Genomic DNA, 21236 nt, shown 5'->3' on the forward strand with positions numbered 1-21236 from the left:
ACCACCACATCTACATCAACATCCACCAATATTACAACATCCACCACTACCACATCCCCACAATCACCACCACCTGTCGAAAATCCGACACTCATAATAACATGAGTTTACCCCATAAATAAAAAGAGAATGGTTGATTCCGTGACGTCATCGACGTTACGTATTTATATTACTCTAATTTCTTTTAAACAACATTCTAGTGTTTAAGCTTTATAAAAAAGTGTTCACTAGGACTGAATATAAATTCCAACAACAAGAATATAGCTTAACTCTGTATTCCTTAAACATAAATAGAACCACCAAACATTTGAGGTCGTCTCCCCCGGGAGCGTCGTCACGTAGACACAGAATCATCACAAACAACACGCTGTAGATGGCTCTCCATATGAGCTGGTATAACTCGCTAGACACCCAGACTACGTGTCAACAAGCCAGCAACCAGCACAACAGCCTCTCAACAACCATAGCAACACCAGTATCCGTCTTACCCAGTATATATAGTATAAATTTGGCCATTTTATTCATAAATAGGTAGGCGGTTATACTGTGAGTGAAAATCCACTAACACGTACGTACTCAGCTCTACACACACACATTCCATGTCATATCTGTAATTATATGTTTAGGGAACCTTTATTAATTCCTTACATCCCAAACAGGTAATTGTGAGGGAAGTTAGTGAAGCAGGAAGCTGGTTACCTTTATAATTATAGAAATTGATTCCACTAGCTGTACATCAAGCTTTGAAGGCCTCTAGACAGCCGCCATTTCTTGGCACTCAGAGGCACAGAGCCACACCCAAATTTTATTCCACAATTACACAGCCTTAGCAGGCCCCATCAACAGCATCAGCTAAGGCCCCTTTTTGTTCAATACTGTAGACATAGTATTAGTAGATATAAATTTTAGTTACGGTAATATATTAGTAGATAAGACCGCCATATGTGGTATGATATATAATTTATATATCAAAGACTAGGTAAACAATTTGTGGTTAATGAAGGAGCCACCTCAAAGTGGTTTAAGCTACAAATTGTCCCTCCCATTGTGGGAGAAGTTCCAGCAGCTGAATCAGTATATACAGTCCACTTACTTCCTTACTTACTACTATCTAATTAACTTATTACTAAGAACTAACTAAGAAAAGAAATCAAATAAAATTATCATATTAAAGTCATTAAAAAAATAAATAAATATTTGAATATTCACAGAATTAAAAAGAATTAAAGCTGCTGGGATTTTCCCACACCACCACCACTACAAACACCAGCTCCACAACTACAACCACAACCACCACCACTGCAACCACCACCACCACTACAACTACCACCACTACAACTACCACCACTACAACCACCTTCACTACTAACACCAGCTCCACAACTACAACCACAACCACCACCACTGCAATCACCACCACCACCACCACTACAACTACCACCACTACAAACACCATCACCACTACAAAACAACCGCCACCGCAACCACCACCACCACTACAATCACCATCACCTCCATTATTACAAGCACCACCTCCACTACTTTAACCACCACAACCACCACCACATCCACCACCACCACTGCAGCTATCACCTCTACCACTACAACCACCACAACAACCAACACCACTACAACCACAACAACCACTATAACCACCACCCACCACTACAACCACCACCACACCTACAACCACCACAACCACCACCAATACAACCACCAACATCATTACAACCAACACCACCACTACCATCACCACTACAACCACCACCTCCACTATTACAACCACCACCCCCACCATTACAACCACCACCAACACCACACTACAATCACCACCACCACTACAACCACCTACACCACTACAACCACCACCACCCACTACAACCACAATCATCACCACCACCACTACAACCACCACCTCCACCACTACAACCACCACCTCCACCACTACAACCACCACCACCATCACCATTGCAACCACCACCACCACCACCACCACAACATCCACCACCACCACAACCACTAAAACCACCACTACAACCACAACCACTACAACCACAACCATCACCACTACAACCACCAATACAAGCACCACCATCACAACCACAATCACCACCACTACATCCACCACCACAACCGCAATCACCACCACAACCACAATCACCACCACTACAACCACCACCACCACTAAACCACCTCCATTACAACTTCTACTACCACCATCACTACAACCTTCTCAACTACAACCACCACCTCCACCACTACAACCACCACCTCCACTACAACCACCATCACTACAGCCACTATCACTACAACCACCACCACCACTACTACCATCACCACCACCATCACTACAACCTCCACCACTACAACCACCACCTGCACCACTATATCCACCACCACCACTACAACCACCACCACTACTACAATCACCACCACCACTACAACCACCACCACCACCACTACAACCACCACCTCCATCACTACAACCACCACCTCTACTACAACCCCCACCACCTCTACTACAACCACCACCACCTCTACTACAACCACCACCACAACTACAACCTCCACCACTACAACCACTACAACCTCCACCACCACTACAACCACCACCACAACAACCACCACCACCACTACAACCATTTGGTTGATGGGGGTTCTGGGAGTTCTTCTACTCCCCAAGCCCGGCCCGAAGCCAGGTTTGACATGCTAGAGTTTGGTCCACCAGGCTGTTGCTTGGAGTGGCCCGCATACCCATCACAGCCCTGTTGGTCCGGAACGTCTTTTCGAAAAGAGTCTAGTTTTCTCTTGAAGATGTCCACGGTTGTTCCGGCAATATCTCTTACAGTCGCTGGGAGGACGTTGAACAGCCGCGGACCTCTGATGTTCATACAGTTTTCTCTGCTCTTCATAGGTTCTATTCTGCATTTTCTTTCATATCTTTCACTCCAGTACGTTGTTATTTTACTGTGCAGATTTGGGACCTGTCCTTCCAGTATTTTCTATGTGTATATTATTCGGTATCTCTCTCTCTCGTCTCCTTTCTAGTGAGTTCTTTGGAGAGCTTTGAGACGATCCCAATAATTTAAGTGCTTTATCGCGTCTATGCGTGCCGTATATGTTCTCTGTATTCCCTCTATTTCAGCAATCTCTCCTGCTCTGATTGGGAAAGTGAGTACTGAGCAGTACTCGAGACCGGGCAACACCAGTGACTTGAAGAGTACAACCATCGTGATGGGATCCCTGGATTTGAAAGTTCTCGTAATCCATCCTATCCTTTTTCTGGCTGACGCAATATTTGCTTGGTTATGCTCCCTGAACGTTAGATCGTCGGACATCATTATTCCCAAATTCTTGACATGCTGTTTACCTATTATGGGCAGATTCGATTGTTTTTTGTACCCTGTATTATGTTTCAGGACCTCATTTTTGCCGTACCTGAGTACCTGGAAGTTATCGCTGTTAAACATCATGTAATTTTCTGCTGCCCAATCGTAAACTTTGTTGATATCTGCTTGTAATTTTTCTATGTCTTCAGCAGAGGTAATTTTCATGCTGATTTTTGTGTCACCTGCAAAGGATGACACGAAGCTGTGACGTGTATTTTTGTCTACATCTGATATGAGAATAAGGAACAGCAGTGGTGCAAGGACTGTACCTTGAGGTACAGAGCTTTTAACTGCGCTTGGACTTGATTTTGTTTGATTAACTGTTACTCTTTGTGTTCTGTTCGACAGGAAATTAAGTATCCAGCGTCCTACTTTACCAGTTGTTCCCATTGACCTCATTTTGTGTGCAATCACTCCATGGTCACATTTGTCGAATGCCTTTGCAAAGTCTGTGTATACTACTTCTGCGTTTTGCTCTTCTTCTAGAGCTTCTGTGATTTTGTCATAGTGGTTGAGTAACTGTGACAGAAAGGATGTTCCTGCTCTAAATCCATGTTGTCCTAGGTTATGTAACTCATTATTTTCCATAAAACTAAAAATTTGATTCCTAATCACTCTTTCAAGAACTTTAATTATGTGTGATGTTAATACAACTGGCCTATAATTTTTTGCCAAGGCTTTACTCCCCCCCTTGTGCAACGGTGCTATATCTGCAGATTTAAGTGCTGTTGGTATCTCCCCTGTATCCAGGTTCTTTCTCCATATTACGCTGTGTGCTCACACTACTGGTACTTTACATTTCTCTATGAATATTGAATTCCATGAGTCAGGCCCAGGAGCTGAGTGCATGGGCAGATTGTCAATTTCTCTTTCAAAGTCTTCCGAGTTTGTGTTAATATCCGTTATATTATCTGCAGCTTGAATGTCATTCATAACGGAGCTATGTGGGTCAACATTCATGTTGTTTATTGGTGTGCTAAACATAGCCTCAAACTGGCTTCTTAGAATTTCACTAATTTCTTTGTTGTCCTCTGTGTACGTACCTTCAGTTGTAATTAAAGGTCCATTACTGGTGGAGTTTTTTTATTTTGATTTTGCATATGTGAAAAAATATTTTGGATTTTTCTTTATCTCTTGTATAGCTTTCTGTTCCAATTCCATTTCCTCAGCCCCGTATGATCGCTTCAACGTTTGTTCTATTTCTTCGATCACCCTGTTACGGTTATTTTCCTTGCTTGTGATGGTCGTGTCTGCCTAAGCATTTCCGTTATATTTTTCCTTCTCCTGTACAGTCGTCTGCGTTCCCTTTCTAGAGTGGTCCTCTATCTGACCCTCCTCACAGGCACGTGCTTCAGGCAGGCCTTGTATGCTTCAGCTGTCAGTTGATCTCTTCCCAATGTGGGAGTTTTGTCGCTTAGGACCGTCTCCCATTGAATGGATGCAAGGTCTACATTTATTTTTCCCAGTCAATCCTCTTATTGTTGAAATTGAATTGATTGAATATTCCTTCTCGCTTGTTGGGTCTCTTAGAGCTACTACCGTTATTTATGCTAGTTCGCACTTTAATGAGCTTATGGTCTGAAAATGTTGTATCAGAGATTGTAATATCTCTTGATAAGTTCATTATTGTTTGTGAGTAGCAAATCTAGTGTGTTTTCGTTCTTATTTGGATCTGTTGATTGAGCGAGAATTTGTCACAGAATCTCAAAAGTTCTCTGACCTGTGGTTGGTTATTTCCCGGGTCATTCCCTGCTATGATATTTGTGTTTACCATTCTCCATCATAGACTTGGTAAATTGAAATCTCCATGGAAGATAATGTCTCGTGCTGGGTTCGTTAGATTATCAAGGATGTTCTCTATTTTGTGCATCTGCTCTGTGGATTCCTCAAAAGTTGTATCAGGTGGTTTATATATTAGAATAATAATAATAATTAGGTTTATTTGTTCTACCTTAATTCCAAGTATCTCTACCACCTCATTAGTTGAGTTTAGTAGCTCTGTGTATGCCAAGTCCTCTCTAATATTCAGACCTACTCCTCCATTTGACCTACTGTCTCTCTCACATCTATATAAATTATAATTTGGAATCCAGATTTCACAATCCATGTAATCTTTCGTATGAGTTTCCGTGAATGCCCCAAATATTGAGTTTGACTCTAATAAGAGGCCATTTATGAACTTAACTTCATTTCTTGCCTTTGGCTTTAAACCTTGAATGTTTGCAAATATGAATGATTGTCCATATTGTGTGTCACTTCTGGAAGGTTTTGGTAGTTCTCCCTCCTCTCTACCCTGACCCTGGGTGTGTTGTTGTGGCAATGGTTTGTCCAGTTTTGGAAGTGATACTGGTGAGTGTGGTAGTCTCTGTGTCACCACCTCCAACTGTGTCACCACCTCCAACACTACAACCACCCCCATCACTACAACCACCACCAAGACAACCACCACCTCCACCACGACAACCACCACCACCACCTCCACCACTACAACCAACACCACCACGACAACCACCGCCACCTCGACAACCACCACCACCTCCACCACTACAACTACAACCTCGACTACTTCAACCACCACCTCCACCACAAAAACCACCACCACCACTGCAATTATCACCACTACCACTGCAACCACAACCACCACCACCACCACCGCCACCACTACAACCACCACCGCCACCACTACAACCACCACTACCATAACTAATACAACAACCACCACCACCACCTCCACCACAACAACCACCACCACCACTACCACCACCACCCACACTACAACCACCCCCACCACCACTACAACCACCATCACCATTACAACTACCACCTCCACCATACAACCCCAACCTCTACCACTACAACCACCATCTCTACAACCACCACCTCCGCTACTACAACCACCACCACCACCACTACAACCACCTCCTCCACCACTACAACTAACACCATCATCACCACCACCACCACAACCACTATCACCATCACCACTACAACCACAACCTCCATTACATCCATCACCACCACAACCACCACTACAATCACCATCACCATCACAACCACCACCCCCACCACAACGACCACCACCACCACCATCACCATCACCATCATCACCACCACCAAATACACCTACGTGAATAAAGTTCCTTTCACTACAGCTTTAGCAGTAGTGAAAATGCTGGTTAGAGTTAATACTAATCATACTGGTAGAATCATACATAGTGAGTCATACTGACTAATAGAGTCATACTGGGTAAAACCAGTATGTGGTTAGCATCGTAAATGTGTGGCTACGTTTGTGGTAGAAAAAAAAAACTGCTTTAGCAGTAGTGAAATCATCTGCCACTCTGTAATACCTGCCATCTTCCACACTGTAATACCTTCCGTCACACCGTAATACCTCCCATCTTCCACACTGTAATACGTGCCATCTGCCACACTGTAATACCTACCATCTGCCACACTGTAATACCTGCCATCTGCCACACTGTAATACGTGCCATCTGCCACTCTGTAATACCTGCCATCTGCTAAACTATAATACCTGCCATCTGCCACTCTGAAATACCTGCCATATGCCACACTGTAATACCTCCCATCTGCCACACTGAAATACCTGCCATCTGCCACTCTGTGATACCTGCCACTTAGGCAACAAAGAGAAGGGTGGGCAGACTGCATTTTCATGGACTGTCTGAAAGCTTTTGACACAGTACTCCATAAAAGGCTGATGCAAAAGTTTGAGCAACAGGCAGGAGTAAAAGGTAAGGTGCTCTAGTGGATAAGGGAGTATCTAAGCAACAGGAATCAGCGAGGAACGATGAGGGGGGGAATCATCAGAGTGGCGAGATGTCACCAGCGGAGTCCCACTGGGCTCTGTACTTGTACCCATCTTGTTTCTAATATATGTAAATGATCTTCCAGAGGGTATAAACTCGTTCCTCTCAATATTTTGCTGATGATGCAAAAATTATGAGAAGAATCAAGATAAATGAAGATAGACAAAGACTACAGGATGACCTGGACAAACTGGAGAAATGGTCTAGAAAATGGCTACTAAAGTTCAACTCAGGGAAAGTGTCAAGTAATGAAATTAGGCGAAGGGAGCAGAAGGCTGAACACAAGGTACCATCTGGGAGGTGAAATCCTACAAGATTCAAATAGAGAGAAAGATTTGGGGGTTGAGATCACACCGAACATGTCCCTAGAGGCCCATATCAAAAGGATGTCATTAGCGGCATATGCTAGGTTGGCCAACATAAGCACTGCCTTTATAAACTTGTGTAAGGAATCGTTCAGGACCCTGTATACCACTTATGTCAAATCAATCCTGGAATATGCAGCTCCAGCCTGGGGTCCATATCCAATTAAGCACAAAACAAAGAGAAGATTCAGCGGTATTCCATTAGTCTTGTCCCGGAACTGAGAGGTATGAGCTACGAGGAAAGGCTGGAGGAGCTGAACCTCACGTCACTGGAAATCAGAAGAGTAAGGGGAGACATGATAACCACCTACAAAATTCTCAAAAAATTGACAGGGTGAACAAAGAGAAACTCTTCAGCACGGGTGGAACACGAACAAGGGGACACAGGTGGAAACTTAGTACCCAAATAAGCCACAGAGACATTAGGAAGAATTTTTTCAGTGCCAGAGTAGTTAACAAGTGGAATGTACTAGGAAGTGATGTGGTGGAGGCTGACTCCATACACAGTTTCATATGTAGGTATAATAGAGCCCAGTAGGCTCAGGAATCTGAACATCAGTTGATTGACAGTTGAGAGGCGGGACCAAAGAGACAGCCCCCGCAAGCACAATTAGGTGAATACAAATAGATGAGTACCCGTAGTAAAGGTGCATGTGCGATGAACAGCAACATTGTATCATCACATCTGCAACATATTGCTATGTTGCACTATTGACAGGATTTAAACTTAACGTCACACAACTATTGCTGTAAAATTGTTCATGATTATACAGTGCTTGGTAAAGCAGGTAATTAAGTGAAACATTGAAATGCCCACAATATAATACGATTTTATATATCGCTATTATATTAGGCCCAAAGGAAAATGAAAATAATATTTTTCCAATGAATCATTTTTGCATGATAAATCAGGCATCTAAATTACTAATTAAAATCTCTGCAACATACTATTATTTTTGGGAGAGACTCACACATCTATGTACAAAACAGCAAGCAACTGACAACAGATAAACAAAATATATTATGATTTTGTGAGCCACAATAAAAGAGTTTGTTGAAAAACTAAGAGAAAAATCTTGACGAGAAGTTTGCTATGGTAATAAAGGCCCGTTGTTAAGGGGCAATTGTGCACAACTATAATGGTATGACAACACTCCTTCTATATAACTGATGAAAACCGTGGCAGATGGCAGGTATTACAGTGGCAGATGGCAGGTATTACAGTGGCAGATGGCAGGTATTGCAGTGGCAGATGGCAGGTATTACAGTAGGGCAGATGGAACGTATTTCAGAGTTGTAGATGGCACGTATTACAGTGTTGCACGTGGCAGGTATTACAGAGTGGCAGAAGGCAGGTATTACAGAGTGGCAGATGGCAGGTACTGCACTGGGGTGGCAGATGGCAGGTATTACAGTGTGGCAGATGGCAGGTATTACAGTGTGGCAGATTGCATGTATTACAGAGTGGCAGAGGGCAGGTATTACAGAGTGGAAGAGGGCAGGTATTACAGAGTGGCAGAGGGCAGGTATTGCAGAGTGGCAGATGGCAGGTATTGTAGAGTGGCAGATGACAGGTATTACAGTGGCAGATGGCAGTTATTACAGTGGCAGATGGCAGGTATTACAGTGTGGCACATGGCAGGTATTACAGTGTAGCAGATGGCAGGTATTACTGTGTGGCAGATGGCAGGTATTACAGAGTGGCAGATGGAAGGTATTACAGAATGGCAGATGGCAAGTATTACAGAGTGGCAGATGGCAGGTACTGCACTGGGGTGGCAGATGGCAGGTATTACAGTGTGGCAGATGGCAGGTATTACAGTGTGGCAGATGGCAGGTATTTCAGAGTAGCATATGGCGGATATATTAGTGTGGCAGATGGCGGGAATTACAATGGCAGATGAGAGGTATTACAGTGTGGCAGATAGCAGGTATTACAGAGTGGCAGATGGCAAGTATTTCAGTGTGGCAGATGGCATGTATTACAGAGTGGCAGATTGCAAGTATTACAGAGTGGCAGAGGGCAGGTATTACAGAGTGGCAGAGGTCATGTATTACAGAGTGGCAGACGGTAGGTATTACAGAGTGGCAGACATCAGGTATTACAGAGTGGCAGACGGCAGATATTACAGAGTGGCAGACGGAAGGTATTACAGAGTGGCAGACGGCAGGTATTACAGAGTGGTAGACGGCAGGTATTACAGAGTGGCAGACGGCAGGTATAACAGAGTGGAAGAAGGCCGGTATTACAGAGTGGGAGATGACAGATATTCAGAATGGCAGATGGCAGGTATTACAGAGTGGCAGATGGCAAGTATTACAGAGTGGCAGAAGGCAGGTATTACTGAGTGGCAGATGGCAGGTACTGCACTGGGGTGGCAGATGGCAGGTATTTCATAGTGGCAGACGGCAGGTATTACAGAGTGGCAGAAGGCAGGTATTACAAAGTGGCCGATGGCAGATATTACAGAGTGGCAGATGGTATGTATTACAGAGTGGCAGATGACACGTATTACAGAGTGTCAGATGGCAGGTAATACAGAGTGGCAGATGGTAGGTATTTCAGTATGGCAGATGGCAGGTATTACAGAGTGGCAGATAGCAGGTATTAGAGTGTGGCAGATGGCAGGTATTTCAGAGTAGCAAATGGCAGGTGTTATAGTGGCATATGACTGGCATTGCAGTGTGGCAGATGGTAGGTATTACAGAGTGGCATATGGCAGGTATTATAGAGTGGCAGATGGCAGGTATTACAGTGTGGCAGATGGCAAGTATTACAGAGTGGCAGATGGCAGGTATTTCATAGTGGCAGACGGGAGGTATTACAGAGTGGCAGAAGGCAGGTTTTCAGAGTGGCAGAAGGCAGGTATTACAGTGTGGCAGATGGCAAGTATTACAGTGTGGCAGATGGCAGATATTACAGGGTGGCAGATGGCAGGTATTACAGAGTGGCAGATGGCAGGTGTTACAGTGGCATATGACTGGCATTGCAGTGTGGCAGATGGTAGGTATTACTGAGTGGAAGATGGCAGGTACTACAGAGTGGCAGATGTCAGGTATTACAGAGTGGCAGATGGCAGGTATTACAGAGTGGCAGATGGCAGGTATTACAGAGTGGCAGATGGCAGGTGTTACAGTGGCATATGACTGGCATTGCAGTGTGGCAGATGGTAGGTATTACATAGTGGCAGATGGCAGGTATTATAGAGTGGCAGATGGCAGGTATTTCAGAGTAGCAAATGGCAGGTGTTATAGAGTGGTAGATGGCAGGTATTATAGAGTGGCAGATGGCAGGTATTACAGAGTGGCAGATGGCAGGTATTATAGAGTGGCAGATGGCAGGTGTTACAGAGTGGCAGATGGCAGGTATTATAGAGTGGCAGATGGCAGGTGTTACAGAGTGGCAGATGGCAGGTATTACAGAGTGGCAGATGGCAGGTGTTACAGTGGCATATGACTGGCATTGCAGTGTTTCAGATGGTAGGTATTACTGAGTGGAAGATGGAAGGTAATACAGTGTGGCATATGGCAGGTGGTAAAGGGAGGCAGATGACTAGTATTACAAAGTGGCAGGTATTACAGTGTGGCAAGTATTACAGAGTGGCAGATGGCAGGTATTTCATAGTGGCAGACGGCAGGTATTACAGAGTGGCAGAAGGCAGGTTTTCAGAGTGGCAGAAGGCAGGTATTACAGTGTGGCAGATGGCAAGTATTACAGTGTGGCAGATGGCAGATATTACAGGGTGGCAGATGGCAGGTATTACAGAGTGGCAGATGGCAGGTGTTACAGTGGCATATGACTGGCATTGCAGTGTGGCAGATGGTAGGTATTACTGAGTGGAAGATGGCAGGTACTACAGAGTGGCAGATGGCAGGTATTACAGAGTGGCAGATGGCAGGTGTTACAGTGGCATATGACTGGCATTGCAGTGTGGCAGATGGTAGGTATTACATAGTGGCAGATGGCAGGTATTATAGAGTGGCAGATGGCATTTATTTCAGAGTAGCAAATGGCAGGTGTTATAGAGTGGTAGATGGCAGGTATTATAGAGTGGCAGATGGCAGGTGTTACAGAGTGGCAGATGGCAGGTATTATAGAGTGGCAGATGGCAGGTGTTACAGAGTGGCAGATGGCAGGTATTACAGAGTGGCAGATGGCAGGTGTTACAGTGGCATATGACTGGCATTGCAGTGTGGCAGATGGTAGGTATTACTGAGTGGAAGATGGAAGGTAATACAGTGTGGCATATGGCAGGTGGTAAAGGGAGGCAGATGACTAGTATTACAAAGTGGCAGGTATTACAGTGTGGCAGGTATTACAGAATGGCAGATGGAAGGTACTACAGAATGGCAATTAATAAAAAGTGACAGATGGCAGGTATTAGAGTGGAAGATGGCAGGTATTACAGAGTGGCAGATGGAAGGTATTACTGTGTGGCAGATGGCAGGTATTACAGAGTGGCAAGTATTACAGAGTAGTAGATGGCAGGTATAACATTGTGGCAGATGGCAGGTAAAACATTGTAGCAGATGGCAGATATAACAGTGTGGCAGATGGCAGGTATGACAGTTTCGTAGATGGCAGGAATTATAGTGGCAGATGGCAAAAATTACAGTGGAAGATGGCAGGTATTACAGAGTTATAGATGGCAGGTATTACAGTGGCAGATGGCAGGTATCAAAGAGTGACAGATGGCAGGTGTTAGTGTGGCAGATGGCAGGAATTTCAGTGTGGCTGATGGCAGGTATTACAGAGTAGCAGATAGCAGGTATTAGAGTGGCAGATGGCTTGTTTTACAGCGTGGCAGCTGGCAGGTTCTACAGAGTTGCAGATGGCAGATATTACAGAGTGGCAGATGGCAGTTATTACAGAGTGGCAGATGGCAGGTATTAGTGTGGCAGATGGCAGGTATTACAGTGTGGCAGATGGCAGATATTACAGTGGCAGATGGCAGGTATTACAGAGTGGCAGATGGCAGATATTACAGAGTGGCAGATGGCAGTTATTACAGATTGGCAGATGGCAGTTATTACAGAGTGGCAGATGGCAGGTATTACAGTGTGGCAGATGGTAGGTATTACAGAGTGGCGGATGGCAGGTATTACAGAGTGGCGGATGGCAGGTATTACAGAGTGGCGGATGGCAGGTATTACAGAGTGGCGGATGGCAGGTATTACAGAGTGGCGGATGGCAGGTATTACAGAGTGGCAGATAGCAGGTATTACAGAGTGGCAGAATGCAGGTAATACAGAGTTGCAGATGGCAGGTATTACAGAGTAGCAGATGGCAGATATTACAGTGTGGCAGATGGCAGTTATTACAGTGGGAGATGGCAGGTATTACAGAGTGGCAGATGGCAGATATTACAGAGTGGCAGATGGCAGGTGTTACAGTGGCATATGACTGGCATTGCAGTGTGGCAGATGGTAGGTATTACAGAGTGGCAGATGGCAGGTATTATAGAGTGGCAGATGGCACGTATTATAGAGTGGCAGATGGCACGTATTATAGAGTGGCAGATGGCAGGTATTATAGAGTGGCAGATGGCAGGTATTATAGAGTGGCAGATGGCAGGTATTACAGAGTGGCAGATGGCACGTATTATAGAGTGGCAGATGGCAGGTATTACAGAGTGGCAAATGGCAGGTATTATAGAGTGGCAGATGACAGGTATTATAGAGTGGCAGATGGCAGGTATTATAGAGTGGAAGATGGCAGGTATTATAGTGGCAGATGACAGGTATTATAGAGTGGCAGATGGCAGGTATTACAGAGTGGCAGATGGCAGGTATTAGAGAGTGGCAGATGGCAGGTATTACAGAGTGGCAGATGGCAGGTATTATAGAGTGGCAGATGGCAGGTATTATAGAGTGGCAGATGGCAGGTATTACAGAGTGGCAGATGGCAGGTATTACAGAGTGGCAGATGGCAGGTATTATAGAGTGGCAGATGGCAGGTATTATAGAGTGGCAGATGGCAGGTATTACAGAGTGGCAGATGGCACGTATTATAAAGTGGCAGATGGCAGGTATTACAGAGTGGCAGATGTCAGGTATTATAGAGTGGCAGATGACAGGTATTATAGAGTGGCAGATGGCAGGTATTATAGAGTGGAAGATGGCAGGTATTATAGAGTGGCAGATGGCAGGTATTATAGAGTGGCAGATGGCAGGTATTACAGAGTGGCAGATGACAGGTATTACAGAGTGGCAGATGGCAGGTATTACAGAGTGGCAGATGGCAGGTATTATAGAGTGGCAGATGGCAGGTATTATAGAGTGGCAGATGACAGGTATTATAGAGTGGCAGATGGCAGGTATTATAGAGTGGAAGATGGCAGGTATTATAGAGTGGCAGATGGCAGGTGTTATAGAGTGGCAGATGGCAGGTATTACAGAGTGGCAGATGGCAGGTATTACAGAGTGGCAGATGGCAGGTATTATAGAGTGGCAGATGGCAGGTATTACAGAGTGGCAGATGGCAGGTATTACAGAGTGGCAGATGGCAGGTGTTACAGTGGCATATGACTGGCATTGCAGTGTGGCAGATGGTAGGTATTACTGAGTGGAAGATGGCAGGTATTACAGAGTGGCAGATGGCAGGTATTACAGAGTGGCAGATGGCAGGTATTACAGAGTGGCAGATGGCAAATATTACAGAGTGGCAGATGGCAGGTGTTACAGTGGCATATGACTGGCATTGCAGTGTGGCAGATGGTAGGTATTACAGAGTGGCAGATGGCAGGTATTATAGAGTGGCAGATGGCAGGTATTTCAGAGTAGCAAATGGCAGGTGTTATAGTGGCATATGACTGGCATTGCAGTGTGGCAGATATTAGGTATTACAGAGTGGCAGATGGCAGGTATTATAGAGTGGCAGATGGCATGTATTACAGAGTGGCAGATCTCAGGTATTATAGAGTGGCAGATGGCAGGTGTTACAGTGGCAGATGGCAGGTATCACAGAGTGGAAGATGGCAGGTGTTACAGTGGCATATGACTGGCATTGCAGTGTGGCAGATGGTAGGTATTACTGAGTGGAAAATGGAAGGTAATACAGTGTGGCATATGGCAGGTGGTAAAGGGAGGCAGATGACTTGTATTACAAAGTGGCAGGTATTACAGAATGGCAGATGGAAGGTACTACAGAATGGCAATTAATAAAAAGTGGCAGATGGCAGGTATTAGAGTGTGTGACGGTAACGCGTTGGTGTTCGGCTGTTCAAAGCTAGGGGTATGGCCTCGTCATATAGAATTAAAAAAAAATAGAAAATCTGGAACTTCGTCTGTGGTAAGGTAAGGAGAAGACACACAAAACACAAGTAAATTTTAACAATGCAATTTTAATTACGTTAGATAAACAAAACATGAATAAAATGGACATACAAATTCGTATAATAATATCAATCAATCAAAATAATAAGAATAATTAAATGGGAAAATGAAATGTTACGTTAAGACAAGGGAGCAATAACAAGCTGTGCAATATACAATAAAATGAGAGGTGCGGGAATATTGGCTTCAAGCTATCACCTCTCTTAGTACACATAAGCCAAAGCTCAGTCTACCAGGAAGAAGTGTTAACCGTATGAAAGCACTGAATATTCTAAGGACTGAGGTCGTGGCGGCCCCAGACATCGAGTAGTATGGTGGGTGGAGTGCAGTTGCAGCCAGACCGGCGGCCAATCAGCGAGTAGCCGGCAACAAGACAGGTAGTTTAGCGGTTTGAGGCTGAGCAGGTGTCCCTGGCTGCATACGTTTTGCGCTCTGGCAAACCTTGGAGATGTTGTTGTCGTTGTTGGACATTTCTTCCATAGTAGTTTTATATATTTGTTGCGACGTATTTTTGGAGGGAAGAGCAGGCTCAATCTCTTGAAGGAGATTATCGTCACAAGTGGAAGATGGCAGGTATTACAGAGTGGCAAGTATTACAGAGTAGTAGATGGCAGGTATAACATTGTGGCAGATGGCAGGTAAAACATTGTAGCAGATGGCAGATATAACAGTGTGGCAGATGGCAGGTATGACAGTGTCGTAGATGGCAGGAATTAAAGTGGCAGATGGCAAATATTACAGTGGAAGATGGCAGGTATTACAGAGTTATAGATGGCAGGTATTACAGTGGCAGATGGCAGGTATCAAAGAGTGACAGATGGCAGGTGTTTGTGTGGCAGATAGCAGGAATTTCAGTGTGGCTGATGGCAGGTATTACAGAGTAGCAGATAGCAGGTATTAGAGTGGCAGATGGCCGGTTTTACAGAGTGGCAGCTGGCAGGTTCTACAGAGTTGCAGATGGCAGATATTACAGAGTGGCAGATGGCAGTTATTACAGAGTGGCAGATGGCAGGTATTAGTGTGGCAGATGGCAGGTATTACAGCGTGGCAGATGGTAGATATTACAGTGGCAGATGGCAGGTATTGCAGAGTGGCAGATGGCAGATATTACAGAGTGGCAGATGGCAGATATTACAGAGTGGCATATGGCAGATATTACAGAGTGGCATATGGCAGTTATTACAGAGTGGCAGATGGCAGGTATTACAGAGTGGCGGATGGCAGGTATTACAGAGTGGCGGATGGCAGGTATTACAGAGTGGCGGATGGCAGGTATTACAGAGTGGCGGATGGCAGGTATTACAGAGTGGCAGATGGCAGGTATTACAGAGTGGCAGTGGCCGGTATTACAGAGTTGCAGATGGCAGGTATTACAGAGTAGCAGATGGCAGATATTACAGTGTGGCAAATGGCAATTATTACAGTGGCAGATGGCAGGTATTACAGAGTGGCAGATTGCAGATATTACAGAGTGGCAGATGGCAGGTATTACAGAGTGGCAGATGGCAGGTATTAGTGTGGCAGATGGCAGGTATTACAGTGTGGCAGATGGCAGATATTACAGAGTGGCGGATGGCAGGTATTACAGAGTGGCAAATGGCAAGTATTTCAGTGTGGAAGATGGCAGGTATTACAGAGTGGCAGATGGCAGGTGTTACAGTGGCATATGACTGGCATTGCAGTGTGGCAGATGGTAGGTATTACTGAGTGGCAGATGGCAGGTATTATAGAGTGGCAGATGGCAGGTATTACAGAGTGGCAGATGGCAGGTATTACAGAGTGGCAGATGGCAGGTGTTACAGTGGCATATGACTGGCATTGCAGTGTGGCAGATGGTAGATATTACAGAGTGGCAGATGGCAGGTATTATAGAGTGGCAGATGGCAGGTGTTACAGAGTGGCATATGGCAAGTATTACAGAGTGGCAGAAGGCAGGTACTGCACTGGGGTGCCAGATTTCAGGTATTACAGTGTGGCAGATGGCAGGTATTACAGTGTGGCAGATGGCAGGTATTACAGTGTGGCAGATGGCAGGTATTTCAGAGTAGCAGATGGCGGATATATTAGTGTGGCAGATGGCGGGTATTACAATGGCAGATGGGAGGTATTACAGTGTGGCAGATAGCAGGTATTACAGGGTGGCAGATGGCAAGTATTTCAGTGTGGCAGATGGCATGTATTACAGAGTGGCAGATTGCAAGTATTACAGAGTGGCAGAGGGCAGGTATTACAGAGTGACAGAGGGCAGGTATTATAGAGTGGCAGACGATAGGTTTTAAAGAGTGGCAGACATCAGGTATTACAGTGGCAGACGGCAGGTATTACAGAGTGGCAGACGGCAGATATTACAGAGTGGCAGACGGAAGGTATTACAGAGTGGCAGACGGCAGGTATTACAGAGTGGCAGATGGCAGGTATTTCATAGTGGCAGACGGCAGGTTTTACAGAGTGGCAGAAGGCAGGTTTTACAGAGTGGCAGAAGGCAGGTATTACAGTGTGGCAGATGGCAGATATTACAGTGTGGCAAATGGCAAGTATTTCAGTGTGGCAGATGGCAGGTATTACAGGGTGACAAATGGCAAGTATTTCAGTGTGGCAGATGGCAGGTATTACAGTGTGGCAGATGGCAGGTATTACAGGGTGACAAATGGCAAGTATTTCAGTGTGGCAGATGGTATGTATTACAGAGTGGCAGATGGTATGTATTACAGTGTGGCAGATGGTATGTATTACAGAGTGACAAATGGTATGTATTACAGAGTGGCAGATGGCAGGTATTACAGTGTGGCAGATGGCAAGTATTTCAGTGTGGCAGATGGCAGGTATTACAGTGTGGCAGATGACAGTTATTAAAGTGTGGCAGATGGCAGGTATTAGAGTGTGGCAGATGGCAGGTATTACAGGGTGGCAAATGGCAAGTATTTCAGTGTGGCAGATGGCAGGTATTACAGAGTGGCAGATGGTATGTATTACAGAGTGGCAGATAGCAGGTATTACAGTATGGGTGACAGATGACAGGTATTAGAGTGTGGCAGATGGCAGGTATTACAGAGTGGCAGATGACAGGTATTACAGAGTGGCAGATGGCAAGTATTACAGAATGGCTGATGGCAGGTATTACAGAGTGGCAGATGGCAGGTAATACAGAGTGGCAGATGGCAGGTATTACAGAGTGGCAGATGGCAGGTATTACAGTATGGCAGATGGCAGGTATTACAGTGTGGCAGATGACAGGTATTACAGTGTGGCAGATGGCAGGTATTACAGAGTGGGAGATGGCAGGTATTACAGTGTGGCAGACGGCAGGTATTACAGTGTGGCAGATGGCAGGTATTACAGTGTGGCAGATGGCAGGTATTACAGTGTGGCAGATGGCAGGTATTACAGAGTGGCAGATGGCAGGTATTACAGTGTGACCCATGGCAGGTATTACAGAGTGGCAGATGGCAGGTATTACAGTGACACATGGCAGGTATTACAGAGTGGCAGATGGCAGGTATTACAGTGTGGCAGATGGCAGGTATTACAGAGTGGCAGATGGCAGGTATTACAGTAGGGGGAGAGTGCAGGTATTATACTTTAATCCCTAAACGTGAGAGTGCGGAGAGACCAGCCTCTGTGACTACCGTGTGTGTGTACTTGCCTAGTTCTGCTTTCGGGGTTTGAGCTCTGGCTCTTTGGTCCCGGTTCTCGGCCGTCAATCAACTGATGTACAGGTTCCTGAGCCTATTGAGCTCTACCATATCTACACTTGAAACTGTGTATGGAGTCAGTCTCCACCACATCACTTCCTAATGCATTCCATTTCTCAGCTACTCTAACACTAAAAAAGTTCTATTATCTCTGGTCCTCATTTGGACACTCAGTTTCCACCTGTGTCCCCTAGTGCGTGTGCTCCTTGTGTTAAATTGCCTGTCTTTAACTACCTTATCAATTCCTTTGAGAATTATGTAGGTGGTGATCATGTCTCCCAAATTTGTCTGTCTTCCAGCGACGGGAGGTTTAATTCCTGTAGTCTCTTTTCGTTGTTTATACCTCTCGGATCGGGTACTAGTCTGGTGGCAAACTTTTGTGTGTGTGTGTGTATTCACCCAGTTGTGCTTGCGTGGGATGAGCTCTGCTCTTTCGGCCGCATCTACTCTGTCAATCAATCAACTGTTACCAACTACTAAATTTTTATTTTTGTTATATATTTATTTGCACACACACATACACGCTCACTCACACACACACACGCACACGCACACACACACACACACACCAAAGAGCCTAAGCTCAACCCCCGCAAGCACAAATAGGTGAGTACACAGACACACACAGACACACACAGACACACACACACACACACACACACACACACACGCACACACGCACACACGCATGTGGATTGTCAGAAAGCCTTTGATACAGTACCACACAAGAGGCTAGTGCGAAAGTTGGAGATGCAGGCTGGAGTGAGAGGGAAGGTACTCCGGTGGATAGAGGAATACCTAAGCAACAGGAGACAACGAGTCTGTGTGAGGGGTGAGGCCTCAGATTGGCGAGACGTCACAAGTGGAGTCCCGCAGGGGTCAGTCCTTGGACCTATACTGTTTCTGGTATATGTAAATGATCTCCCAGAGGGTATAGATTCGTTCCTCTCAATGTTTGCCGACGATGCAAAAATTATGAGGAGGATTGAAACAGAGGATGATAGTAGGAGGCTACAAGATGACCTGGATAGACTGAGTGAATGGTCCAACAAATGGCTGTTGAAGTTCAACCCGAGTAAATGCAAAGTAATGAAACTAGGCAGTGGAAACAGGAGGCCAGGCACAGGATACAGAATAGGAGATGAAGTACTTAATGAAACAGACAGAGAGAAAGATCTAGGAGTTGATATCACACCAAACCTGTCTCCTGAAGCCCACATAAAGAGAATAACGTCTGCGGCATATGCGAGGCTGGCTAACATCAGAACGGCGTTCAGGAACCTGTGTAAGGAATCATTCAGAATCTTGTATACCACATATGTAAGACCAATCCTGGAGTATGCGGCCCCAGCATGGAGCCCGTACCTTGTCAAGCACAAGACGAAGCTGGAAAAAGTCCAAAGGTATGCTACTAGACTAGTCCCAGAACTAAGAGGCATGAGTTATGAGGAAAGGCTGCGAGAAATGCACCTCACGACACTGGAAGACAGAAGAGTAAGGGGGGACATGATCACAACCTACAAAATCCTCAGGGGAATCGACCGGGTAAACAAGGATGAACTATTCAACACTGGTGGGACGCGAACAAGGGGACACAGGTGGAAGCTGAGTACCCAAATGAGCCACAGAGACGTTAGAAAGAACTTTTTCAGTGTCAGAGTAGTTAGTAAATGGAATGCATTAGGAAGTGATGTGGTGGAGGCTGACTCCATACACAGTTTCAAATGTAGATATGATAGAGCCCAATAGGCTCAGGAATCTGTACACCAGTTGATTGACGGTTGAGAGGCGGGACCAAAGAGCCAGAGCTCAACCCCCGCAAGCACAATTGGGTGAGTACAATTAGGTGAGTACACGCACACACACACACACACACACAAACCAGGAAAGCAGCCCGTAACAGCTGTCTAACTCCCAGCAACGTATATACTGCTAGGTAACAGGTCCATCAGGGTGAAAGAAACTCTGCCCATTTTAGTTTTCCGCGGGCGCCTGTGTGTCTGTACTCATGTTCATTCACTCACCTATTTTTGCTTGCGGGGGTTGAGCTTTGGCTCTTTAGTCCTGCCTCTCAACTGTGTTCAGCATTTATTTATTTACTTATTTATGCATATACAAGAATGTACATAAGGAATGTGAGGATACAAATATGGTAATTACAGTCTTGTAAAGCCACTAGCACGCGCAGCGTTTCGGGCATTCTATCCACACTGCCACCGGCGCCCCCGTATATATACGTATCATAAGTGTGAGTGTGTGTGTGTGTTTAGTGGTGTACTCACCTAGTTGTGCTTGCAGGGGTTGAGCTCTGGATCTTTGGTCCCGCCTAGTAGTGGAAATGGCCCCTATGACCGGCAAGTTTACTTTTCCCCCATGCCGGTCATGGTCGCAAGGGTAATTTTCATTTTTCCCGACGGTAGCCTCTAGCCAGGGCGTATTTTTCAATTTTAATTCGTCAGTACCTCGTAGTCTCCGAATGTTTTCATTCATTTATCGTCTGCTAATGTCCATTATATGTAATTTTCCTAAATGGTTAATTAAAACAGTTCCCTTCTAGCCCCTACTAGTAAGCACAAGGGGATTAAACTGCAGCCTTCCGTCGCACTAAAATTTTGTTACCTC

The 21236-nt window shown here is 45.3% G+C and overlaps 1 long non-coding RNA gene across 1 annotated transcript in view; it reads left to right on the forward strand.

Moving 5' to 3' along the window:
- Positions 1-21236, forward strand: part of LOC138358454 (uncharacterized) — a 53689-nt gene that overhangs the window by 15530 nt on the left and 16923 nt on the right. The gene's annotated exons all lie outside the window — the stretch shown is intronic.

The sequence above is a fragment of the Procambarus clarkii genome, chromosome 1, assembly GCF_040958095.1.
Source record: "Procambarus clarkii isolate CNS0578487 chromosome 1, FALCON_Pclarkii_2.0, whole genome shotgun sequence".
In the NCBI taxonomy this organism is placed as follows: domain Eukaryota; kingdom Metazoa; phylum Arthropoda; class Malacostraca; order Decapoda; family Cambaridae; genus Procambarus; species Procambarus clarkii.